Here is a 27,946-nt window from a genome sequence, read left to right on the forward strand (position 1 = left end):
CAGCAAAAGAAAAAGTAGATAAACTGACTTCAACAAATTAAAAATGTTTGTGCATCAAAGGATACTATCAAGAGAGTGAATAAACAAACTACAGAATGGGAGAAGATATTTGCAAATTATATATGTGATAAGAGTCTAGTATCCAGAATATATAAAGAACTCTTACAACTCAACAACAAAAAGACAAATAACCCACTTTAAAAATGGGGGAAGGATTTGAATAGACATCTTTCCAGAACAGATTTGCAAATGGGCAATACGCACACGAGAAAATGCTCAACATCATTAGTCATTAGAGAAACGAAAATCAACACCACATGAGATACCAGTTTACGTCCACTAGGATGGCTTTATAAAAAACGAAGTGGAGAATAACAAGTTCTGGCAAGGACGTGGAGAAATTGGAACCCTCAGACATTGCTGGTGGGAATGCAAAATGGTGTAGTCATTGTGGAAAACAGTTTGGCAGTTCTTCAAAAAGTTAAACATATAGAGGTACCATATGATCCAACAGTTCCACTCCAAGGTATATATCCAAGAAAATGGAAAACATATGTTTCCACAAAAACTTGTACACGAATGTTCATAGCAGCAATACTCGTAATAGTCAAAAAGTAGAAACAATCCAAATGTCCATCAAATGATGAATGGGTAAGCAAAGTGTAGTCTATCCTCAGAATGGGATATAATCAGTCGTAAAAAGGAACGGAGTACGGATACGTGCCGCAACCTGAAGGAACCTTGGAAACACTGTGCTAAGTGAGAGAAGCCAGACATAAAAGACCACCTACTATATGCTTCCATTTATATTAAATGCCCAGAATTGGCAGGTCCATAGAGATAGAAAGGAGATGGTGGTTGCCAGGGGCCGGAGGGATTGAAGAGTTGGGAGAGATTGCTGACAGGTATGGGGTTTCTTTTGGGAGTGGTAGAAAGGCTCTGAGATGAGAAGGTGAGGATGGTTACACAACATTGTGAATATGCAACCTCCTCCCCCCTACAGAATTATACACTTAATAATGGTTAAGTTGGCAACCCAGCACTTTGTGGGGCTGAGGTGGGAGGATCCCTTGAGGCCAGGAGTTTGAGACCAGCCTGGGCAACATAGTGAGACCCCCATCTCTACATAAAATTAAAAAACAAATTATCTGCGTGTGGTGGTGTGTGCCTATAGTCCCAGCCATTTGGGAGGCTGAAGCAGGAGGATCACTTAAGCCCGGGAGTTTGAGGCTGCAGTGAGCTGTGACTGTGCACTCCAGCCTGAGTGACAGAGCAAGATCCTGTTACCAAACCATTCCCAAAAAACAGTTAAAATGGTGAACTTTAGGCTATGTGAATTTTATCTCAATTTTAAAAATGGCAAAAGTAAAGTACAAGAAAAATGACCTGACCATGTAATCTCCTGCCTAAAACCCTGACACTGGCTTCCTGTCCCTTCTGAGGCCTGCCTGTGCCGTTCCCTACCACCTCCCAGCCTCATTGCAGCCCACTGGCTCCTGCCCTGTGGATTCCAGCCTTCTTTCCTTCAATACAAAGGGAATGCGCCAGGCTTCCCACCCTGCTCTGTGCCTTTGCACTGGCCGTTCCCTCTGCCGGAAAAACACTTGTTCCACCCTCTGCATCTCTTAAGGAACCTTCCATGCCCCTCCAAACCATGTCAACACTCACATCACCCCTTGTTCTTTCCTTCTGAACATTTGTGCCTATTTGCGTGTTTGTGTGAGCATGCACACAGACAGAGACAGATTTGACGAATGTCTTCATTTCTTACCTGAACCTAAGCCTTACTCACCACGTTATCCCTGGGCCTTCACACGGTGGCCAGCAACACCGGTTAACAACTAACTTAATCCTCTGTTGGCCCCACCTGCTGGGGATTCAGGGACCAACTTCACCAGCCCCTTGTTCTTCCTGGCAGCTCCAGTCCTTCCTCTAGCACAGGGGTTCTCAATTCTGGCTGCTTAGTTGGATTGCCCAGGGGAGTTTTAAAAAGTTCCCACGGATGGGCTCCAATCAGACAATTGAGTTTCTGGGGGTGGGTCCTGTGCACGGGTAATATAAAGACCACTCAGGTGTCTGATGTGCCGGTGGGGTTGAGAACTGCAGTCTCATTTCCATCCTCTCCAAACCACGGCAGAGTGGGAGGGATCATCCCAGCTTCTCCTCTCATCTTGCTCAGCTCGATCCATCCTCGTTTCTCCTGAGCACCTACAATGTGTCGAGTCATGTGCAAGGCCCCGAGAGCACAAAGACTTAAGACACCATTCCCGGAGACAGTGTATCCCTCTTTGGTGTTTTCTTAAGGGCACTTAAATACCAGCTACTGCGAAGAAACGAAGTCAAGCAAAGAAAACAGCAGCACATTTCTGAGCTAGCAGAAGGAGTGGAAGTTTCCAGCTCACAGTCATTGCTGGGGCTGCCTCTGAATGTCGCTATGGCATCTCTTGGTCTGAGCCTTCTCCAGCACCTTGCCCCTGCCTTACTTTTGCCCACAGCGAGGGGCTTCTCCAATGTTCTTTTTGTATTAGTCCTGTTTGGGTAAGACAAAACCCTAGGGGGTGGCATCGGCTGTTCAGAAGGCTAGGGTAATACACATTTGCGATACTAGCCTGGGTCTGCCCCAGGAGGATTCCATTGCATGCAGAAAACCCACAGGGTGGCTCCAAGTTTCTTCTTGGAAGGGACTAGGGTAACAGTTTGTTTGGAAGCAGTTTGGGGTGGGGCTAGGAAAGCACACAATTTTAACTTAGGTTGTATTAAAGATGGCTTTATAATTCACACAATGCAGAAAGCAACACTTATCCCTGTTGGAGAATATTTCTATTATTATTATTTTATGGTAGCTCTGGGGTTGAGATACTGGTGAAGATGTTGGTGGGTCAAAGCCATCCCCTGATACTGTCTCCAAAGAGAGTTCTCCAGTCTTTCTGGGAAATGCTCTGTTTAACTGTTCTGTGAGCTTAAAATGAGAGCAAAGCTCATATCCTTTAAATCGTGGGCATAGCATTGGCAGGTGGAGCAAGGAGACAAGAGATTTGACCTCAGTTTCCACTTGATTTGCTGTGAGACCCAAGAAAAGTAGGCACCTCAGTTTCTTCTTCTATCAAATGTGGATAGTAACTAGAACCTACCTCTTTGGGTTTTGGGAGACCCAGTGAGATGATACATGTACAGGCATACCTCAGAGATACTGTGAGGTCAGTTCCAGACTATTGCAATAAAGCAGATATTGCAATAAAGCAATTCACATGAGTTTTCTGGTTTCTCAGTGCACATAAAACTCATGTTTACACTATACTGTAGTCTATTAAGTGTGCAATAGCATTATGTCTAAAAAACAATGGATATGCCTTAATTTTAAACACTTCATTGCTAAAAAATGCTAGCAATCACCTGAGCCTTCAGCGAGTTGTCATTTTTTTGCTGGTGGAGTGGAGGGTCTTGCCTTGATGTTGATGGCTGCTGACTCATCAGGGTGGTGGTTGCTGAAGGTTGTGGTGTCTGTGGCAATTTCTTAAAGTAAGACAACAGGAAGGTGTGCTGCATCTGGTGACCCTTCCTTTCGTGAAAGATTTCTCTGTCACATATGATGCTGTTTGATAGCATTTCACCCACAGTAGAACTTGTTTCAAAATTAGACTCAGTCCTCTCAAACCCTGCTGCTGCTTTATCAACTAAGTTTATGTGATATTCTAAATCCGCTGTCGTCATTTCAACAATGTTCACAGCATCTTCACCAGGAGTAGATTCTATCTTAAGAAACCACTTTCTTTGCTCATCCATAAGAAGCAACTCCTCATCCGTTAAAGTTTTATCATGAGATTGCAGTAATTCAGTCACATCTTCAGGCTCCACTTCTAATTCTAGTTCTCTTGCTATTTCCACCACGTCTTCAGTTACTTCCTGTGCACAAGTCTTGAACCCCTCAAAATCATCCCTGAGGACTGGAACACTTCTTCTAAACTTCTGGACATGTTGATACGTTGACCTCCTCCCATGAATCATGAATGGTCTTAGTGGCATCCAGAATGGTGACTCCTTTGCAGAAGGTTTTCAATTTTCTTTGCCCAGATCCACCAGAAGAATCACTATCTATGGCAGCTCTAGCCTTACAAAATGTACGTCTTAAATTATAAGACTTGAAAGTCAAAATTATTCCTCGATCCATAGGTTGCAGATTGGATGTTGTGTTAGCAGGCATAAAAACATTAATCTTCTTGTACATCTCCATCAGAGCTTTTGAGTGACCAGGTGCACTGTCAATAAGCAGTAATGTGTTGAAAGGAATCTTTTTTTATTTTTTTTTCTGAGCAGTAGTTCTTAACAGTGGCCTTAAAATAGCTAGTAAACCATGCTGTAAGCAGATATGCTGTCATTCAGGCTTTATTGTTCCCTTTATAGAGCACAGGCAGAAGAGATTTAGCACAAGTCTTAAGAATCCTAGGATTTTCAGAATGGTAAATGAGCATTGGCTTTAACTTAAAGTCACTAGCTGCACTGGCCCCTAACTAGCTTGTCCTCGGAAGCTTGGAAGCCAGGCATGGACTTCTCCTCTCTAACTATGAAAGCTAGATGGCATCTTCTTCCAACAGAAGGCTGTTTCAACTGCATTGAAAATCTGGTAGCCACCTTCATCAGTGATCTTAGCCAGAGCTCCTGGATAACTTGCTGCAGCTTCTACATCAGCACCTGTTTCTTCACCTCACGCTTTTATGTATGGGTATGGCTTATTTCGTTAAGCTTCACGAACCAACCTCTCCTAGCTTCAGACTTTTCTTCTGGAGCTGCCTCACCTCTCTCAGCCTTCATAGAATTGAAGAGAGTTAGGGACCAAGGAGAGGGAGAGAGATGGGAGAATATCTGGTCGGTGGAGCACTCAAAACACACACAACGTTTATTGATTAGGTATGCCATCTTTTATGGGTGCGGTTTCTGGCACCCCAAAACAATTACTGTATGAACATCAAAGATCACTAACCCCAGATCACCATAATACATATAATAGTAGTGAAAACATTTGAAACATTTAGAGGGCACAAACCCATTATGAAGGCAGAATTGCAGAGGGACTCCAGAGCCAGACTATCACTTGCTTAGTTCTTAAACTCTCTGGGCCTCAGTTTCCTCATCTGTAACATGGGGATAATTGTAGTACCTTAACCTGCAAGGTTGTTGCAAGGCTTAAAATGATGGCTGGCATGTACTAAGTGCTTAATATATGTTAGTTATAGTTATTATCGAGCCTGGGCCCTCATGGGAGCAGTGTAGAACTTCCCATCTCCTCCCCCACCTTCCCCCACAAGAGACTGGGCACTCCAGGGGAAAGGGACTATGACTTGTTCATGTTTGCATTCCAATGCCCATCACAGGGCCTGCCACACAGCAGGTGCCCAGAAAATACCGTTAAACCTCTAGATAGTCTTCTGGGATTGAGATTGTGAGTTCTACTTTACAGAGAAGGAATCCGAGGCTCACAGAGGAGCAGAGACTTGTTCTAAACGATGTGGGGTTGCCAGTGAAGGATCTGGGTTTGACTCCAAGTATCTGGCTCTTTCTTCTCTACCGGGGTGGGGGGTGGCGATACAGACCTTCCCAGTTTGGTGGCCAGTCCCACTCAGCCCTGAAGCGCCTACCCAGTATGACAGCTTCCTGCTCCCCCTGTGTGGAAATGGGCTTAGCAGAGCCACTCCTACGTGGGGGCACGGCATGGCAGTTCCATAGCAACCTGAGAACGCAACAGTGGGGTGGGTTGAGACCATTGAGACCACTTTCTTGGTGGGCAGGGCTGGGCGTGAGGGCAGTGACCTTGGCCAGGCTGGAGGCAGGGAGCTTGAAGGTTGTGAGCTTGGTGTCTGCTGCCCCCTGGGGGAGAGGGAGAAGATGGGGGAGCTCCACAGACAGAATCTAGAACAACCTCCACACCCCGAAGAATTCCGTCATGCTGGGACTTTGTAGTCAACCTCTCCCCATCCTCAACCCTTGATCTGTTCTTTGTCCCTGCAGTTTTGCCTTTCTCAGAATGTTGTACAAATAGAACGAAGAACTTAGCATTTTTTGAGGCTGGCTTCTTTCACTCGACATAATGCATTTGAAAGTTACTCATGGTGTTGTGTGTATCCATAGTTCATTCCTTTTTATGGCTGAGTAATATTCCATTGTATGGCTGTACCACCTTTTGATTATCCATTCACTTGTTTAAAGGACATTTGGTTATGGAGGAAGAAAATAAAAAAAATAAAGGACATTTGGTTATGGAGGAAGAAAATAAAAAAAATAAAGGACATTTGGGTTGTTTCCAGTTTTTTGTAATTATGAAAATTTATGTAATGTATGTAATTATGTGCTGCTATCAACATCTGTGCACACGTTTTTGTGTGAATGTAAGTTTTCATTTCTCTGGGAAATAAATACCTGGGAGGGAGATTGTTGGGTCATATCACAAGCATTTTGAGAAACCAGCAGGCTGTTTTCTGGGATAACTGTACCATTTTGCATTTCTACCAGCAATGTATGAAAATTCTAGTCGTTCCACATCCTGTCTAGCACTCAGTAATTGGCAGTATTTCTTACCTTTGCCACTCTAAATAAGATGTGCAACCCAAATATGGAATCGTGACCAAAAATCTTAATAAATAGTGTCAGTGGCTACAGAAATCAGAACCAGGCTTGCTAGAGTGAGCTGGAGCAAACAATTGCATCTCAGACACTAGGATGGTGGTGGAGGTGTGGGAGGAGGATGCCCTGGAGTGATAGAGGGAACTGGGTTGTTTAAGACAAATTCAAGGGGGACCTGGGATTGTGGAGTGACTCTCCAGTGTCAGAGCTGCAAAGCTTTCAGAATATCAAACTGCATCATCCCTCCATTGCATCAAGGCAGAGACGCATGTCTGATTGTCAGGGAAGGGTCTGCCTAGCCACAGGAAGTACAGTGTTTTCTTAATAAATTTGTGAATGACAAAGCAGGGATTGTCTTCAGGCTTCTGCTGGGGCTGAGGTATGGTGTGATCGCTTGGAGGTAGGGGGTGCACTGATTGTCCTCTCCTGGGGCATTTGGACAGAGGGCTTCTTCTTGAGGGACACAGCTCAGAAACCGCTCCAGGTGGCATTGCCTGGCCCAGAGGGATCCCCTGTGCTCACTCTCTAAGAAGGAGGACAGGCTGTGGGACTGGGAGGGTGCCAACTGGGGAGTGTCACAGAGTTGTCTGCTCTGGAGGTATTAATTTTTCCCGTTGCGTGAAAAGTTGGTCATTTCCCTGCTTCTGTGTGATGATTGGGTCTTTGAAGGCATGGCCTCCTCATTAAAGCCACCAGGCCTGCCCCACATGGCACAGACAGCACTGACTATGATAGAATCCAGCCTGTAGCTTCCTACAGACCTGAAGCTGCCTAGCCCTTGCCCCACTCACCCTTCCTGCCTCTGATGTTCAACAGGGAAAGGTCCAGGGAGGCAGGGTTGAGTGGATGGACGACGGTCCTGGATTCTGGGGGCGAAGGAGGAGGGAGGGACTGATGATTACCTAATGTGTCTGAGCCAGGATGTGACTTGGCCCCAACCTCAGCTCCTGCAGTGGGTAGGGGAGCTCTCTAACTTTTGTATCTCACATGAGGAGGGAGGGGAAGCAGAGAAAACTCTTATTCAAAAAGCTCATGGTCATATGCATTGCTCAAGGGGGTGGCCTGTGCCAATGATTGTAGCAGCAATGGCCATCTGCCTGTCTCTAAATCTCACTCCACTGCCCTGCCACTGTATCTAGAATTCTACCATTGGGGTCACGCCTTTGATGAAAGCTGTGACTCTGGAAGAGCCCTGTGAAAATGTATCTGCGTTTGATTAAATTAACTGCTGCCACTTAGACGGTGCCTACTGCAGGGCTCCGAGGGGCTGGGGCAGGAGAGGGGTAACTTGTGATGAGTTAGTGGGGGAGTGGAAGAGGAGAGACTGGTGTGAGCAAAAGACATGGCCTGATCATGGTGGGCAGGATGTGCTGGGGGCATATGTGGCCCAAATTGGGGGGAATAAGTGGGGAGGCTGGGGGGGGAGGCAGACTGACCACAGGGCGTTGAAGGACAGGGGTATGGCACAGAGGAGGGTGGGTGGGATGGCTCTGAAGCCTCCTCTTTGTCTGGAGTTTTCTATTTTTTTTTTTTTTTAATATATATATATTTTACTGCATTTTAGGTTTTGGGATACATGTGAAGAACAGGCAAGATTGTTGCACAGGTCCATACATGGCAATGTGGTTTGCTGCCTTCCTCCCCATCAGCTGTATCTGGCATTTCTCCCCATGCTATCTCTCCTCAACTCCCCACCCCCTGCTGTCCCTCCCCTATTTCCCGCCAACAGACCCCTGTGTGATGCTCCCCTCCCTGTATCCATGTGTTCTCATTGTTCAACACCCGCCTATGAGTGAGAACATGCGGTGTTTGGTTTTCTGTTCTTGTGTCAGTTTGCTGAGAATGATGGTTTCCAGGTTCATCCATGTCCCTACAAAGGACATGAACTCATTGTTTTATATGGCTGCCTAGTATTCCATGGTGTATATGTGCCACATTTTCCCTGTCCAGTCTATCATCGATGGGCATTTGGGTTGGTTCCAGGTCTTTGCTATTGTAAACAGTGCCTCAATGAACATTCATGTCTGGTGCTTTCTGAATGACTCACACACTTTGAGATGACTGTGCTCCTGAGACCTTCAACTGCTGCCACGGAGCTGCTCTTTGGGGCATACGGGAGGGTCCTTTAGGACTGTGGCTCTTCCTCCAATACCTTCTGTCAAAGCAGACTCTGGCTTCAGGAGCTTGTGACCAAGCAAGGGGCTCCTACCTTTTCCTGCACTGGTAACATCCAAGGTGACTGTGTCACCTCCTCTCAGTTAGTGCATCTGGGGCTAGGGAGATACATTGTAGTACAGACGGCAACCTTGGTGATGACAATGACAATATCTTGACAATATCTTCGTCAAAAGCCACTGTTGAGTGTTTACTTCCCACCAGGCGCTGTGTAAGCACTTCACACGTTTCATGCAAAGCTCACAAGGACCCTATTGTCACCCCATTTTATGGAGCAGGAGACGGAGGTACAACTTGCCCAGGGGCATGTGGTGAGTACAGAGAACAGCTGGAATCCAGATGCAGACCTGACTGCAAAGTGGATGCCTTTGACCGCCACTCAAAGTCAAATGGAACAGAAATGGTCACCCATACTTTCTCTGTATGACATGAGGGGAGTATGACATGAGGAGTTCCTAGAATTCTAGGTCTACACTGGATGGGGGATAGGGGACCTGGGACCAGACCCTCCTCCAGATAATCCCAGTCCATATGGGGAGATGAGACGGCACTCTAGGGGTATGGTGACAATACTCTCTGCTGGGCAGCACCTACCTTCAGCTGGGCACTCACAATGGTATTTCCCTGTCTTGTCCCCATCGAAGTTTATCCAAGGAGTACATGACTGTAAATTTTGCCAACTCCGCAGCCACCCGGCCCTGGCCCCAGCCTCGGCCAGTGGCTGCTGCTGAGCAGACAACAGATTTGTCACTGGGCAAGTCCCTGAGCCAGCACAGCTGTCAATGGAGAGGAGTGGCTCTGCATGGTGGCCATGGCAAGTTTACCCTTGAGTGTGACAGGTGCAGACAGAGGCCTTAGAATTTGTGGCTCTTCCCTCTGAGTGATGGATGGATCTAGCTCCTTGAGCCTTGGCCCCACCACTTGTTCTCAGAGATGAGTCCAGCTCAGAGGGGTGGGGAGTGGAGCAGAGGGCAGGATGCGCCTCTGAACACCATTGAGACCACTTTCTTGGTGGGCAGGGCCGGGCGTGAGGGCAGTGACCTTGGCCAGGCTGGAGGCAGGGAGCTTGAAGGTTGTGAGCTTGGTGTCTGCTGCCCCCTGACACTTTGCACCCTGTCCCCGCACAGCAAACAGCAGGGCACGACTCCTGCTTCCCTTCTCTCTTGCTCTTCTGCTTTCTTCCAATGATCCATCCAGCTGACAAATACTTATGGAACACGCACCCTTTGCAGGCACTGTGCTGGGTTCTGGGAAAAGAGCAGTGAGCAAATCACCCAGTCTCCCTGTCCTCAGAGTCACGTGGGGCAGAAGCCAACAAACACCTTAAGAGATGAGTCACCTCAGGGAATTGCGAGCTCTATGCGAAGAATCCAGAGTGATGAGAGAGAGTGACCAAACAGCCACTTTATGTGACCAGGAAGGTGTCTCTTAGGAAGTGACACTGAAAGATAACCCAGTGCCGGCCATGTGTGGTTTCGGGGAGAAGCCCAGTAGGTAGAGGGAACAGCTGATGTAAAGTGCTGAAGGCAGGAATGAGCTCAGAGGGTTCCAATTTGAGAGCAAAGGCATTTTGGCTGGCGTGGAGCATGTGTGGGGACATGGCACAGGACAGAAGGACAGGGCTAACTTCTTCACAGGGCCTAAGTCAGCACAAGGAGTTTGGGTTTTATCCTAACTACTGGGTGACGGGACGCTATTGGGGATTTAAAGTAGTGGGGAGGCATGATGTGGTTTATGTTTTGAAATGATCACTCTGGTTTCATTAGAGCAGATGCCACTAGCAAAATTCAAACTTGCTGGAGTTCTCCAGCTGCCAACACACACGGCCTGCCCAGAATACCCAATGCTATTTGTCCTGGTGCCATTCTGGCCATATAGAGTGCACTGTGTTTAAAATCATTTTAAATATGTAAAGTCTTGTATTAATGTCATTATACACAGACACATATCTCATGAGTATTTCTTTATGAGACATGTGGACAAGGACCAATCTTATCCAAGGAAGATACAGAGCCTTGAGTGAAATTGGCACCATTACAAACCATCCTGAGTCCATCAGTTACAAAAACTGCTCCTAATAAATTGAGTAAAATAGGGAAGGTAAATGCAGGAGCCTTAGAAGCGTGGGCCCAATGGCTCAAAGGGATATTAACAGATTGGCATTTGAGTGTTGATGTTTGTCGAGCTTTGGGCAGCATCGTAATTCAACACATGGTTTGGTGTGACAACGCTTAGTGGATATGTTGAATTTGAGATGAGCATGTCATATAGAAAAGAGAGAAGAGCTAGCCCAGAGCTTAGAAAGGAAAAGGAGAATAAAAATTGAGAAACGTGCATTAGAGCACGGTAGGAAGGAATTTCAATGTCCTGGAATTGAATTGGAAAGAACAGCATGAATTTAGGATGTTAGCAGTCTCCTTAATCCCTCAAATAACCCAGGCTGCCTCTGGGATGATGCATGGGGTCCAGCACTACTGTCCATGACATATGTTGTGACATAACTTGTAGTCCCACTGGCCATGGATTAGTCCTTTAAGTCACTTCGTATCACAAGGAAGCAAGGGCTTCCTGAAGGATAAGGTGTGTTAGATCTTGGAGAGATGTCTTGGTGTTGGAAGGCAGTGATGCTTTTAAAAATGCCTGCAGGAAAATTGGAATAGCACAGTGGCCAGCCCAGAGAGACTCCTTCTTACCCACTGTGAATATGCCCACGCAGAGACAATCTGAACATAAATGTCAGTAATTATGGGCAAAAGGCACAAACCAAGTCTATAAATGAGCCTGAGTCCATAAGCCTATTGAAAAATGAAAGTTAACGTGAAGTGTGCCAGAAGTTGGAAGGCACACCATCAGTTTTCCATATGGTTTACTGAGAGATATTGATTAAGTCACGTGGCTAGAGGCTCACACCTAAATTGTGGCCAGCACCTGGGTCTCTGATCCAAATTTTTGTTGACTTGTTCCAATAATTGCTTAAGAGATCAAAGCGCAGAATTGTGCTGTTCCTTACGATGTTTATTTGGTTGTGCCCAGTGTTGGATGTTTGTAAAAAGCCAGGGTGGAATGCAGTGATCTGCAAGGCTTATTTCAAACCCTTAGCAAGCACCAGTATACACAGACTCACAAGACCCAGATTTTGTCATCATAAACCTTTGCATGGCACATCCACATTGCCCTTTGTCCAAGTGACTTTACCACCAGGGAACAGGTATATAGCACACCCAAAAGAAATCAAGATGTCTTGAGAAAAGGTGAAGAGGATGGTCTTATTGTCCCAAAGCCCGGACAACTGACACCCCAGGTCACATTTAGCTAATAGCTACACGAGTACATGTGTGGTTTTTTTGACACTTACAGGTTAAAAAAGTGAATGATTGTAAAATTTCAAATGAGGAAGATTCATGGCCCAATACAGCTGACAGGGGTCCAGGCATTATGTCAGCATTCCAAGCATGAGGAATTAGGACAAGAGGGGAAAGACTGTGTGGGAAAGAGAAATCCTGACTTTTTAAAATTTCTTTTGAAAAACTGAAAGATCTTCACAGGAGGCTGGAGTTGAGTAGGGACCTCCCTCTCTAGACAGAGGTTGCTACTCCAGTTAACCCCAGTCACCACCACTCCCAACTGTCTCTTATGTAGATTATCTTCTTGAGCTCTGTAGGTATTTGAGTGTTTGACTCCTGCTGGGGATACCAATGGAGGACAGAAACAGTGAAGGGTCCATTATTGCTGATTCACAGCTAAGGAAACTGAGGCCTTAGAGGGCTCAACTAAATTGCCTGAGGTCACAGGCTCTGGGAGGAACTGCTAGTTGGCTACCCTGTCATGCATCCTCCCCTTCCTCATTAATAACAGAACTCTATTAACTTTTTGAGATACAGCCTCTTTTCCTGTGTCCCTCAGACTGGCCGTGAGCTCCTGGGTTCAAGCGATCCTCCTGCCTCAGTCTCCTGAGTAGCTGAGACTACACGTTCATACCACAGTGTCCAGGTCACAACCCAATGTGGCCTGGTGATTAAGTTCTGGCCAATGACATGTAGGCAGTGTTATAAGGACCATTTAAAAAAGCATCCTGGCTGAATGTGGTGGCTCATGCCTGTAATCCCAGCACTTTGGTAGGCTGAGGCGGGCAGATCACTTGAGGTCAGGACAAGACCAGCCTGGCCAACATGGTGAAACCCCATCTCTACTAGAAATACAAAAAATTAGTAAGGCATGGTGGCAGGTGCCTGTAATCCCAGCTACTCAGGAGGCTGAGGTGCCAGAATTACTTGAATCTGGGAGGCAGAGGTTGCAGTGAGCTGAGATCATGCCACTGTACTCCAGCCTGGGTGACAGACCGAGACTCCATCTCAAAAAAAAAACAAAAAAACAGCATCCTTAAGTTGGAGGGATTCTTGTCCCTATTCCTCATGTCTGGAATGCTGATATAATGGCTGGAGCCCTGTCAGCTGTACGGGGCCATGAAGAGACTCTGAGAACGGAAGCTGTGAATTTCAGAGTAGAAGGACAGAAACTGGATTTTCTGATGAATGCGTGGATCCACCACACCAGTCCTGACCTATGTATTTCATGATGGCTAATAAACCATGTGTGTTTAAGTCTCACTTACTGTGACTCATACAGTGGTAAGGCCAGGGATTCACATTGTCTGCCGGACACCAGGGCCTGGGCTCTTAGGTGCTGCAGTCATAGCCAGTCACAGACATTCCCAATTGCCTGCAGATGGCCTAACCACCCCAGCCCCTTGCCTCCTGGCTCTGGAGAAGCAATTGAACCATACGCTTGGTCTGGGTAATGGCAAGTAGCAGTCTTCCAATTCTACAGAAATTACAAAACGGACCCAAACAAGGGCAATTTGGGAGTTCCTTGGTTGGGGACTGCAGTTCCATATGTCACCTCACTATAAGAACAGTAGCCTCTACGCTTCGGTTCTGGGCTGCCTTCCAAGGTCAAATGACAGATAAACAATGCCTGCAACAATGACCCAAAGGGAGCGGGTTCTTCAGGGAGACCCCAACAGTCTGCCAAGGCTGTCACCAGCTGCTACCCTATTTTTACTAATGTGTAGTGTGTTCCTGTAGTGATAAGTGTCCTTTTAGTTCAAAGTAATGGATCTCTCTTGCTTAAGTGGTTGGGATTATTAATTTTGCTTTTGGCACAAGAAAAATCCACATGAGGCCAGGTGCGGTGGCTCACGCCTGTAATCCCAGCACTTTGGGAGGCCAAGGCGGTGGATCATGAGGTCAGGAGTTCAAGACCAGCCTGGCCAACATGCCATCTCTACTAAAAATACAAGAATTAGCTGGGTGCGGTGGTGGGCGCCTGTAATCCCAGCTACTCAGGAGGCTGAGGCAGGAGAATTGCTTGAACCTGAGGGGCAGAGGTTGGAGTGAGCTGAGATCTTGCAACTGCACTCCAGCCTGGGTGACAGGACAAGACTCCATCTCAAAAAAAAAAAAAAAAAGAAGAAAAAGGAAAAAAAGAAAAACCCACATGATTCAGATATTGAGATGTCTCTGGGGGCAGTGAATGAAGACGACCTTCCGGTTGGAAAATTCGCAAGGTTTGTGCTCAAGTCCTTCCAGTCTTAAAAACAATAATAATACTAACCACTTCCAGCCACGACACCATCTTCCTTCTTGCCTTCTCTTCTCCCAAGAACGATCTCAGCCCCTTCTCCCCATCACCTCTCCTCCCTTGGGTTGCTCACCCAAGCGGCACCTGCTTCCACCCCCACCACTCCATGGAGGCTGCTCTGACCAACATCACCACCCACCTCTGGGTGTTAACCCAATAACAGTCTAATCAACTGCCAGCACGGCCAGAATAAAAGTGGGCAGAAGAATGTGGAAGGACTAGACTGGCTGAGTCTTCTGGCCTCCGTCTTTCTCCCATGCTGGATGCTTCCCGCCCTTGAACATTGGATTCCAATTTCTTCAGCTCTGGGACTCTTGGACTTCGACCACAGACCGAAGGCTGCACGGTCGGCTTCCCTAGTTTTGGGGTTTTGGGGCTTGGACTGGCTTCCTTACTCCTCTGCTTGCAGATGGCCTATTTTGGGACGTCACCTTGTGATCATGGGAGTCAATACTCCTTAATAAACTGTCCTTTATATACATACATCTATCCTGTTAGTTCCGTCCCTCTAGAGAACCCTGACTAATACAGATTTTTTTTTTAGTGTTTTAATTTGATTGGACCTCTCTGTGGAGTTTGGCACTGTTGTCACTCCCTCCTTGAAACATTCTGCTCTTCTGACTTCCTGAGAGTAGGATCTTTTGGTTTTTCCCTCTGTACCTCAGGGCAGCCCTTTGGTCTGAAGCTGATCCGCCCTTGTTCCTCATCTTGGTCCCCTCCCCGCCTCCCTCTGCTCCTTTCTCCTTCTCTTCGTTTCTCAGCTCACTGTGCACACAGTCCCTAGGCTCTCTCTCCAGTTCCCTACGTTTATCTTACGCGCATGCAGTGGTGATGCCTGTCTTGGGTCAGCTTCCTCAGAAACAGACTCTGAGATGGAGATTTACTGGCAGAAAGCTAAGTGGGGAGCATTTGTGGGAATGACACCAGAGGGGGATGAAGGGCTGGGACAGCAAGGGCGGGATTGCGCTGAGATGTAATTTAACCAAAGGCCTCAGCCGATCGCTGGGGGTGGGGGACCCTGGGTCTCCGGGGGCCCTTCAGGGATCTCCTGAATTGAGGCCAGGGAGCTCTTGTGTCTCTGCAGCAGCAGGTCACTGGATGTGAGCTGCCCCTAGGGAGGGGGCATCACCTTGGGTGTGGCAGCTTCCTGGTACCAAAGGGAATTCCTAAGACTGGCCCAGCTACAACTGACAGCAGCCGATGTCACCTGCAGCCGGGGAAATGAGTGTTTCCCTCCTGCCAGGGGGGATCTGAGCAGCACCGCAGGATCCGCGACACAATCCCAAGTCTAAATTTATAGTCCTGACCTTTTTCTGAGCAAGCACCAGGCTTGCCCATCCACTGCTGCTGAATGTAATCCCTGTGCTGCTATGGCTCCCCGTGCAGCATGCCGCTCACACCGCGGCTCCCCTGTAGTCCCTCCTCTCCGCCTGGGACATGTACTCACATTCTGTATGTGTCCATTCTACATGTGTTTAGGGAGTGTGTCCCATGCCAGGCGCTGTGCTAGGACCTGGGGCGCTTGCCAGGGGCTGGCTGACTGGAAGTCAGCTCTGGGGCTGGAGCCAACCTGTCCCATCCAGGGAGACTGAGTAGGCAGCTCTTGGTTGATGGAAGGCAGGGTGGGTGGCGCAGAGTCCACCAAGACCTGGGCAGGGCCACGCTCACTGGCTCTGAAAGTTCTTTGTATCCAAGCAGTGGGATGAGGGGAAAAACAAGATCCAGGGCGGTGGCAGCAGGAGAGAGTCTCCGGGCCTGGAGCAGGGGCTTGGACGACAGGTCAGATGTGTGCAGGGCTTGGGGAAAGTGGAGCAGGGTGCCTCCAACCCCAGGCAACCCCTGCCTGGCTCCCTGGAGAACAAGCATTTCTCTGCTGCGGCCAGCTCCCCAGCTGCAGAAATTGGCCTGCAGTCCCCAATGGCTCAGTAGGGCCAGAATCATGCAGCCTGTGCCTATCTAGGTGCCCACAAACACACTTGAGCCCACTGTGCACAAATACATGGTGATACCTCTGATTCCCCCAGAGGCGTGCACATAAGCACATCCATGTTCCCCACATACATACACGTGGATGGACATACATGCAACTCCTGTACATACCTGTGGCCCTGTGTCCACATTTGTGACCCCACCTGCCCTGGCCCACACACGTGAGGCCCATCTTCCCACTGGCACACACACATGTGCAAGGACACTCACGGGCATTCTTATGCGCTGGTGCAGGCGCACACCTCCGCATGCTAGTTTGGAAAGCCTGAGTGACAGCTGTCACAATGCGGCTTTGTGGGCACCTTCCGGAGTGGCTGCTGCAGGGCAGGAAGAATTGTGGCTCTGCTTGCGTCAGCCTCCAGAGGGGAGAGGTGAGTCTTTTCTCTTTTCTCTTTTTGGGGCCAGCCTTCTGAAGTGCCATGAATAAGAATTCAGTTGCCTTTCCTCCCCAGAGACCAGGTTGCTCTCTAAATACCAAGGCAGGAAAGTGGAGACTTTAAAAGGTCATTACCAAACATTGAGAGGATGGTATTTAGCTGGTGAAGCGGCTCCTGGAGAAGAGACCTCAGGTCCCAGCGGGAAGCCTTTGTTTTCACCTTCATTTGCTTCTCTGGATCCCAGAGGTGGGGAGGAGCAGAAGGCTCCATCCTCCAGGGTTGAGCTGCCCCTTGAGCTGGGGAGAAACCCTGTCAAGAGCAGGAGTGGAGCTATTTAAGATCACAGAAGGCTCTAGATGGGAAGCAATGGTAGCCCCTACAGGTGCTGATCCTGGGGGTGGGGAGCTTAAGGGAACTCCCCAGTTTTTGTGGGGAGCAGGTGGGAGGAGGTGAGGCAGGGCTTCAGTTGCCACCTAGGACTACAGAGGCCTGGCAGGGCCACAGAGGCCCATCCCTTGGCTTCCAGACCTAGGCAGAGAGGTTTCTGGGACAGGACAGTCATCCCTTCCTACGGGAACACCTCCCTCTCTCCATTCTTTTGTAGCTAAAGTGGAAAAAACCAGATTATTGAACAGCTTGACAGCACAATTCCTTTTAGGGTCTTTGTTTAGGGAAATACCTGGCTAAGCTGCCTTGGATAGAAGGTGAGGTCCCGAGGGCAGCCTCTCGACAGGAGCCAAGGCAATAACAACGAATTGGCTCAACTGTTCTGCATGAGAAGGTTAGAGAAACTGGTTTTTCTCCAGAGAAAACGGGAGAGAGAAGAAAGCCGGCGGGTGGGGACGGGGAGGTCAGGGGAGAGCCAAGGAAGGAGTAGGAGACTGGGGTGCTGGGTCTTCTTCATTCATCCCTCCAGGTCCTGTGTCCATCCTTGGCCACCCTGCTCTGGACCCCAGACCTGACCTCTGTGAACATCTCTGACCTCAGGGCGCTCCTCCTCTCTGGCCTTCAGTTGGGTTTGGCCAATAGGCAGCACCGACAGGAGATCAGAGGGTGGGAGGAGACACAGGTGGGGCATTCACGGCTTGGCTCTTTTCCTGCCTGGCTGCAGGCCACAGATCCCCCAGCGGAGGCCCCCTTGACTATGGTTATACACATAGGCCTGCCTCCCTCCTCCTGGCTCAGCCAGGCCTGTTTACTGAAATGCTGGGGTGACATCACTAAAGATGGGGCAAGCCTTGGGGACACAATGCTACTGTCCTAGCTTGGGATGCCCATGAAGAGAGGAAGGGCTGGCACAGGTGGATGGCTTTGGGGCATGTACTGGGGGAGGCCTCATAAAAAGGAGATGTATGACCCTGACGTGGGGCCTTCTGTGTGACAAAAGCCTCGAGTTGCCAGGCTCTACTGGTGAGGCAATAGAGCTTGTCCCTTGGTGCTCAGGACAAGATGGCACCTGGTCTACTTGTGGCCACCAGGAGAGAGGAGGTGGGGTGCAGGTGGGAGAGAAGACCTCCAGGAACCATGACTTGCAGATGGGTTTATTTTTCTGGTTCCTACAAGACAGTGTGGGTAGGGGGCAGACAGGCAGAGGAGAGGCTTTCAGGACCCATTTCTTTTCCCCTGACTCATGATGCATAATGCAATCAGATGACATTTAAATATTCATGTCATAAAAGAGGATGCAGATGCTAGTGTGAGACTGGTGGGCTGGGGTGGAGGGGAGGGAGAGAGGGATGAGATCCACATTGGCGTTTTGTGGAACCACAGGATCTCAGCGTGAAAAAGGGCATTTGAGATCATTTAGTTTGACTCTTAACTGTGTCAAGAATCTCTTTATGGCATTCCTGATGGTTGGGCACCCTCCTCACCAGACTCACTCCTTCCTAAAATGAGATTTTCCATCATGGAGCAGCAATCCTTGCTCCGGGGAATTCTTCCTTAGACTGAGCTAAAATGTCTCCACCGCTACCCTCATTGGTCTCTTCCAGCGGTCCTAGCTCTGGGCCTCGGGGACCATCTACGACGTGGCCACTCCAGTGTCCCCTGACAGGCCTCAGAGGTCCCCAGCAAGTGACTCTGTCTTCCCAGAGCCAAACCAAGCAACCAAGGCCCTTCTCCTCTTGCCCAGAGCTTTCTTAAGGTGCTGCTCAAGAGACCCCAAGAGGAAAGTGAGGAGAGAGCGTGCGTCTGCAGATGAATGCTCATCCTGAGCGGGGGCTGAGCGCCTGGGACCGTCCCCACGTCTGGACATTTGCCACCTAACTAGAGAGCAGATAATGCCTGGCTTTCTGGGGAGCCGATGAGGGAGTGTGGTGGAAGGGAACCGATACAAATTTGGGAATTAGGAGACTTGGGGTCTTGATCTAACCTGGATACTTCTGGCTGTGCCAAGTCACTTCACCTCTCTGAGCCTCAGTTTCTTCATCTGTAAGGTAGGGACACCTCCCTTATGAGGTTTCATGAGGATTTTTGGGAGCTGGGAAGAGCAGTGTCCCTTGGCTGAAAGGGCCAGGACACTCCGCTGGGTTTGGGGTTCTCTGGCTCAATTCTTGAGGCAGAAGGAGAAGAAAGCAGAGACTTGAAGTACTTGGGCATCCAGGTCCATCCCGGCAGGCTCCAGATGGCAGCTACACAGTGATGCGGCTGGAGTATTGATGTACGTGCTTAGGGCTGGGCTGGAGGTCTTCACAGTAGGAGCAGTGACCCCCGCTGTGGAGCGGAATAGATGGGACAAAGGTTAGAGCCACAGGGTGTAGTTTTGCTCCCCCACCGGCTTTGCGATTTTGGGGAAAAGTTCTAACTTCACTGACCCTTAGTTTCTCTATTTGAAGATAATAGGAAAAAAATGGCCAGATCCTTCTGGTGGATGTTCTAAAGATAAAGGAGGCATGAACTGATTGAGTTTAACAGGAAAGTAACCAGAATGGGCAGGGCTTCTCAGAATACCAAGATGGGAAGGGTCATAGGTGCTCCCAAGAGCCATGGGGAGCCATGGGGGATGGAGGAAGGTGTCAACAGGACACTGGCCTGGCCAGATCCAGCATTATCCCTTCCAACCTGGGGGCAGCAGAAACAGGCCCTGTCCTGCCCCATCCCATGCCTTTAGAACCCAGTGCAGAACAGGACATTGAGGGTAGTAGTCCAATGGCCCATCAAAGGTGGGAATCCCCACTACAGACCCTAGCTGAGATTCTTTTTTTTTTTGAGACAGGATTTTGCATTGTTGCCCTGGCTGGAGCACAGTGGCCTGATGATAGCTCCCTTCAGCCTCAATCTCCCAGGCTCAAGCAATCCTCCTGCCTCAGCCTCCCAAGTAGCTGGGACTACAGTTGTGTGTCACCACATCCAGCTAATTTTGTTTTCTTAATTTGTAGTAGAGACAAGGTTTTGCTATATTGCCCAGGCTGGTCTCCAACTCCGGAGTTCACTCTGCCTCAAAGTGCTGGGATTACAGACACGAGCCACGACGCCTGGCCCCAGCTGAGATTCTTGGCTTCAATTTTCTGACTGAGGCTGAACTCACCTTTCCCACAGCATGGCATTGCTAGAGGGGTTGATAGGAATTCTCCCTCATGCTAGAGTGAGTGTTCCTTTCCCCACTGACCCCTCAGCTTCTGTGGCCCCAGACAGCCTTGAGAAGGTTTAAGAAGCTTCTGCCCTTGAGGCTGCAGGAAGAGGATATTGCAAAACAGAGCGGTGAACAGCTGCAATGAAGGAAGGGTCCGAGCTCCCTCCTGTCCCTGCTCAGACACCTTTCCTGTTCTCAGAGATGGCTGAAAGCCCTCACTACTGTCCCATGCTCCCTCCTGTCCTGGTCTCTCCAGGAAGAGGCCCAGCCTCTCACTTTGCTTTTGCTGAGGTCTTCCTGGGACGGAGGCTCCCTCGGCTCCCTGTCCCACCGCACTGCTCTATGTCCGTTTCGGTCCGGTCCTCGCACCGTTCCTCAGATGAGCTGCTCTTCCTGTCACTATGTGGTCAACCTTCCCTGAACCCTTGAGTTCTCCCCGAGCCCCTGAGCTCTTGACCACATCCCTCTGCATTCTCTCAAGGGCCTTTCTCCACGAGGAACTGCTCTCTCCTATGTCACAACCTCTCTCTCCTGACTGCCTTCCCTGCTTTAGCCTAGAAACCTCCTGAAAGCTCTTCCATGGTAGAAAGAAGCCAGCAAGCAGACAAACAGCAATCTCCCTCCCTAGACCTGGTGGCTCCTTTGGCTCTGACCCTGTCTCTCCCTTGCTGTGAAGCAAGGCTTCTTGAGCAGTAGCCTCCACTCACCGTCCACACTTTTCTTCTCCCGTGACTGGGCAATTGGTCTTCTGCTCCCACCAAGACCTTTCCAAGGCCACCAGGTGACATCCTTGATGCTAGGCCTGATTGGACACGCTCTGGTCCTTATCTTGCCTGACTTCCTTGCAGCCTTTGGGACCGGCAATGACACCCACTTTCTCTGGACATGACTTTGGCTTTGAAGACACCACTGTCGCCCGGATTTCGGCCCAACATCTGGCCCTAGCTTCTCAGCTCTTCTTTCTCATAGCTGAGTATCTTAAATATGGATGCACTTGGTCTTCTCTTTCCACTCCTCACACTCGCCGTGGAGGAGGCCATCCTGTGGGTGACCATGATCGCATCTGTATGCCAAGGACTCTTGTATCTCTGTCTCTAGCCAGGACCTCTCTCCTGAGCACCAGACCTCATAGCCAACTGCCCACTGGACGTCTCTATTTGGATGCCCTTCAAGGTCACCAGGTCCAATATGAAGTTCATCGTCTTCCTCCCCAGGACTCTCTGTGTCAGGGATGTCACTCCTATTACCCATCACCCAAGCCTATGGTCCCCCGTCAACTCCTTCATTTCTCTTGCTCTTCTATTTCCTTCCAGTGCATAGGTGCTTCCGGGTCTATTTTCAAATATCTCTTGACCCAAATATCTCTTTCCTTTCTGTTTGTGAATACTATTGCCCCGGTCCAGGCCAGCAGTATCCCTTGCCTGGATGCTGACACAGCTCCCTACCAGTGCCTTGGCTTTCATCTACTCTCTGATCCCAGCAACGCTAGCAGTGCCCTGCCCTAGGGAGGAGGTGAGTGTCTGCAGAGGTCACTGGGACAGGCGTTCTGGTTCCTTGTGAACCAGGGCCTGCTCTGGGGGTAAGGGGTATGACTGTGTATGTGTGTGTGTGCTTGCAGTGTGTGGATAGTGTGTGTGTGTTTGTATGCACAGGAGAAAAGGGGTTATCAAGGAGGAACTCCTGGGCGGGCACGGTGGCTCGTGCCAGTAATCCTAGCATTTTAAGAGGCTGAAGCAAGTGGATCACCTGAGGTCAAGTGTTTGAGACCAGCCTGGCCAACATGGTGAAACCCCATCTCTACTAAAAATATGAAAATTAGCTGGGCATGGTGGCATCCCAGTAATCCCAGATACTTGGGAGGCTGAGACAGAAGAATCAGTTGAACCCGGGAGGGGGAGGTTGCAGTGAGCTGAGATAGCGCCATTGCACTCCAGCCTGGGTGACAAGAGTGAAACTATCTCCAAAAAAAAAAGGTGGGGGGAAACTCCTATCTTCACAGTCCCCAAAGATGTTTCCCCAGAGCCTGTCTTCTGCCCGCCTCCCGCCCACATGGGAGGACAAAGCTCTTTCCAGCTGACTGCCGCCCGTGTTAGCTGAGACAAGAGTTGTACATCTCAATTTTTATCACATGAAAATGAAATAAGGAACGCTAGAATAGATCCTGAAGAGACAAGATTGAAGAGATGACTACTTCTTTGCTGTAGAGACCCCTCGTCCCCTCCGCACCTCCCAGTAGAGCTGTTCCTGTTGAGATACCATCACTCCCTCTCCTTGGGGTTTTCAAAGAGGGTGTCATGGCTCTTACATTTTAAAACACAGGAAGAGTTAAACGCACGACAGCGGCAAGGAAAGCAGCTCTGAAATGCACGAGTGTGTGCTGCTAGCCGGCACGGCGCCGCTCTCACAGCCCTGCCTTGATGTTGCTGCCTTGACTAGACAGAAGATGTTTTCCTTCTCAGTTAGGAAAAATCCACAGCTTCACGCCTCCTGCATGGGAGGTGGCAGCGCTCGAATTAGCACTGGGGGGTACAAGGTGACAAACATCTCCCTTGCCTTGCTTTCAGCCTTGGCCTGGTCCAGATGAACATTTTGGCTTCATTCCTTTGGGGCTTTCTTCCCTCCCTCCCTTCACTTATTCACCCAAGCAACATGAACTGGAGCTGCTTCCTTCTCTGTGCCAGGCCTCGTGGAAGATCTGAGGTCAGAGAGGAATAAAACGTGGTCCCTGCCGTGGGGGAGCTCAGAGCTAGTCCCAGAGACTGATGGTAAAATAGATAAACCCAGGTGCCAGTTAGGCTCTTCCTGCCCTTAAGAGCCAGGTTAGTGCAATTCAAACCCTCATTCAACAGACTGTACACCAAAAATCTCCTGAGGGTCCTGCGCATGCCTGGAGCGCTTCTCACAGATGGTGTTAAGAGCACAGACTCCAGTCAGACTGCCTGGGTTCAAATCTTAGCTCCATCTCTTGCTAGAGCAACTGATGCTACTCAATTGCTCTGTTTCCACATCTGTAGAAGGCAGATAATAATAGTACTGATTTCATCGGGTTGTTATGAGAATTAAATGAGTTAGTTCCTGTGCAAATGCTCAGAGTGGAGCTTGCTGCATGGTAAGCATTATGAAAGATTAGCTCTTATGCTCAGTCATTTCTAGCACTGAGCTCCTGTTTGCATTGAATTAATGCAATTTATGCATCTTCTCACCTGCTGGTGTTGTCGGTTTCAGCCTGAGTCAGCCCACACATGGACCTCTATCCTTTCCTCTATGTTTCATTAAAAAAATCAGCCTCACCCCTAAAACAAAGCGTGGCTGGGCACACAAAGTCTCTGTGGGTAGCAGACATTTCCAAAGGATGGGGAGAAGGGTTTTACAGACTGCAAAACCGCCAGCAGTGTGAAAGTCCATCTTTGATATTTCCATTCCTAAAAGCCCCTCAGCTTCCACCACCTGAGCTTCCACCCCCTGTTACATTGTTTTATTATTTTCTCCTTTGCTCTTTCCCTCTCTCCCCTACCTCCCAGTTCTCGCTTGTTTCCCAGGCAGAGCATTTTAGCTATCTCTTTCAGTTCCTTGTCTCTTGTCAAATCATACCCTTAGGATGTTACCTTCCCCCAACTGCCTTATCAAGGTATTTTCTTATACAAAGACATTTGCTTCCCTAAGAGGAAGTCTGGCGTTGGATGTTAGATCAGCCAGGATCCAGCTAGGAAAAGAGAAACCTCTAAACGTTTAGGACAGAAGGGATTGAACGCAGGGTGTTGGTTACCGATGGCAGAAGGGTGGAGGGGCTGAACAGTGTGACTGCTCCGGCGGGTGATCTATTGAAACGTTCCTGCTGGTGAAGAGTGCTGTCCCCACTGTGCTTCCCCACTTGTCCTCCCCAGGATCCAGTCACTGGAGGTTTCACCTGGTCACAGCAGGGAGCCTCTGGGATCTGCTCCAGGGTGTCTTTCTCTGATTGTTAAATATTTGGAATGTCACTGTCAGTCTGTATGAATGGGGCCAGGGAGAGTGGCAGCAAAGGAGTCGCAAAACCTGATGTGGAGACTGCAGAGGCTGGAGCAGGTGGGATGAGATGGAGGCAGGGGGCGGTTAGGAGGCTCCGTGGTCAACAGCCCCGGGGACATCTCACTACAGTTTGTTTCTAGGGAGCACACCCTCCTCACCAGGGATGAGGTCTGGGTGGGACATCAGCCCCATCTTTTTACAGATGGGGAAACAGAGGCCAAGGAGACTGAAGTTTGCCACGTCACAGAGGAAACAAGGGCCAGAGCTGGGGCCCCCGGAGTCCAACTGAGGGCCTTCCTCACCATGTACATCCCCAGAGCTGAGTTGTTACATAGCATATCTGGGCCAGGAGGAGGAGAGGAGAAGTAAGGAGGACCCAAAGGTGAGCAGAACCTGCTGCAGGGAGACGGTGGGGACCATTGAGTTCTCTGCAGGACACAGCAAAGTTGGAGGGGCCTTTGAGTGACTGTGAAGGGAAGCCACAACAGAGAAGTCAAGGACACACACAGCCCCACTTCTTCTGTGAAAGGAGGAGAGGAGTTATCATCGGGGGTGGTGAGAAGCATTTCCAGGATGGCAGCAGGGGAAGGAGAGCAATGTTCTTAAAACAAACCTAGCACCAGGACCCTGCTCTCTGCGTGTTGACTTCTACTCATCTCATCAATGCACAGACTGTTGGAATGAAATAACGTCAAATGGAGATGGACGGTCTGGTCCTTGGGTGAGTCTGGGTCAACCTGGCTCTTGCTTGAAAGTCACAGAAATGAACTGTGGTCGATTTAAGCAAAAGGGCATTGACTGGAAGTCTTTGAAGTTATCCCAGACCCAGGAGGAGGCATGAGGACTGGCCTTAGGCACCGGCAGGAACTAAGATGATGATGGTGGGCCTGGGGAGCAGAAGGTGGTCCTGAGGCTGGCGTAGCCTGGGGTATGCAGCTGTGGCCAAGGCTGACTTCCAGCCACCTTCTCTGCCAGCATCCCTCAAGGGTCATCTGGGAGGGGTGCTGAGGTCCCATGTCCACTCCCTGGCTGTGCTAGGGTCAGGAGAAAGAAAAACTGTTTTCAGACTGGAAAGTAGTCACTTGGAATCTTCTTCCTGCTGAAATAATACTCAAAGTGGGAGAGGCCACTCCCTGCCCCCACCCCTCAAATCTGGGTGATGTTAGAAAATGGGCTTTGGGGAATCAACACCCAACCAATACTGGCTGGTTGGGGCTCTTTGGGCCTTCCCTGTTCCCTGCGGGTCCCCATCCTCCCTGTACTCCCAAGCCCAGTCCCTGAGCACTCTCCTCCCTCCCTCAAGCTCTCCCAGGGACAGTTTTTCATTTCAGCTGCTGCAGTATCTGCTCAGACAATCATCTCTCTCTCTCCACTTTCCTTTGGCAGTTCCTTGCTCTCCACCCTGCAGCCAGGACATATTTAAAAGAAACTTTAAATTAAGTTTGGGAGAGTCTAAATGAAGGAAAACAAACCCTCACCATTATCACAGGTAAGAAAAGGGCTTCTGGCTCCTGGTGGAGAATTGTAGACTTTCCTTCATTTTGAAGTCAGGAAGAAAATCAGGATTGTTTTCCTCTCCCTCATCTCCCCTGACACCCTACCAGCCTCCTGCGAGCCTCACGCCGGGTTAATGGAATCCAGAGCATTAGCTCTGCTGAGTGCACGATTGCTTGCCCCTTGGACTCAGATAGGGCTTGCTTATGGGCTCTGCAGGCTGAGAGGAAGGGGGCTCCTGACTCAATGATTTCATTCTCCCTCCAGCATCCTGAATCTCTCTTTTGGGGGAGGGGCAGTGTACTTGGAAGGAAGGAAGAAAGGAAAGAAGGAAGGAAGGAAGGAAAGAAAGAAAGGAAACAGGCAAACTCTGGGCCCTGGGCAGCTTGCTTAACCTGGGAGGTCTCAGGAGGAAGTGTCTGTCCTGTCCTGGCCCTGAGGCTCTCCTGGGGTGAACTCTCTCAGGAGGGCCTCTCCTGCACTGTCCTTGGTGCTGCGGGGTGGTGGGGTGGGTTGGGGGGGTGGGGGTGGGGCTGGAAGAAGACCCATGTGGTATGGCTCACTCACTGCTTCCTCTGCCCACTGTTCCCAGGGTGGGCTGGGATCGAGGGCAATGACACTTACCAGCCACTGTGCTTCACCTTGCCAGAGACAGAGCTTCAAGTCTTCCACTCAAGTCCTCTCTCTCTCTCTTCCCCCTCCCTCCTCTGGCTTTAGGCTCTTGGGAGGCTAAAGCTCTTGGGTTCATCTCAAGTGAGCATTTCCAGGGCATCCAGTGTGTTGAGGCAGGTCTGGGGCTACCTCTTGCTCAGGGGCTGCCCCTGTCCTGGAGAGCAAGAGGTGGTTGGTTAGGCTGCTTCTGCACCAGGCGTTGGGACAAACATTCTTTTCCACTTCTTTCCTTGTCTCCTGTTCTTGTCTGAGCAAGAGTCATTGAACTTTGCTATTAATATTGGTGGGCACTCAAATAATTGGAAGCTTACTAACAGATGTGCCTACATTTTTACTCCCACCTGCCGAGCTGGATCCTTGCTAGGAATAGGCATGTATTGTGCATCCTGTCTAGGAAAAGAAGGCGGTGCATCGTGTCCAGGGAAAGAAGATGGGAAAACACAAGGAAGTGATAACCGTACAGGGTGCTAGCTGGCGGTACTTTGAGGGCTTGGCACACAAAATGTATACAATGAATAAAAGTGGTTATAAGGCTGTAGGGCCAGATGGGAGATGTGAAACTGAGCATATGGTGGGAATTGTAACTCAGATTTTCCCATGGACCTGACCTATGAACGCCTGTGTATGTCCCTGGGGAGATGGAGGGGAATTAAGCAAAAATGAAAAGAAGACTTTGACTAAAAGCTCTGTAAGTCCTTGGGGACATTGACAGAACTCTTCTCCAGAAGAATAGAATAGCCTGCCTGCACCTGTTCCCTTCTTCTGGGAGCTGCTCCATCTCCTATCCCATGCCACCCTGTGGTTTGAGTGGGAGCTACCAATCATGGTATTCACCCTTATAGTCACGTAAGTGAGCACATGATTCAGGTCCAGCCAATCAGGAACTTTCCCTGATAAGTTTTATTTGGAGCCAACAGAGAAAAGCCAATCCTCTGAAGGCAGTGCCGTGAGCTGTCACCCTCCAAGTTATTGTTGGGTTGGTGGACCGCCCCCATCCTGTGGGAGAGAGCAATCTGAGTAGCAGGAGGCAGAGCTAACCCATCGAAAGAAGCGGAGGTGAGAAATGGAGCAGTGGGGGTTATTAGAGGGCATTCAGATCCTGGCTCTGGTCATTCCTGTACTCCGAGTACACCGCTCTACTTTCTGTGGTTTGGACATGCCATCCAAGATGTTCATCTTTTCATCTGACCACCTCATGTTGGGATTCCAGAACTCGAAGGTCCTGTAGTACTAGAGGATTCCACGTGTGTTGATGGTGGTTTGGCTGAACATGTTGGAAGCCTGGTTGGGAGTGATGGCACCTGCTGAGAAGGGCCATGCCCAGCAAAGATGGAGTGGTAGAGATGCCCAGGAGAGAAGGCAGTACTGGGGAAGATGCAGTACCCAGCAGAAGCAGCAGAGAGTT

Source organism: Aotus nancymaae, unplaced genomic scaffold, assembly GCF_030222135.1.
Source record: "Aotus nancymaae isolate 86718 unplaced genomic scaffold, 86718_ANA_hifiasm-v0.15.2.pri h1tg000053l, whole genome shotgun sequence".
In the NCBI taxonomy this organism is placed as follows: Eukaryota; Metazoa; Chordata; class Mammalia; order Primates; family Aotidae; genus Aotus; species Aotus nancymaae.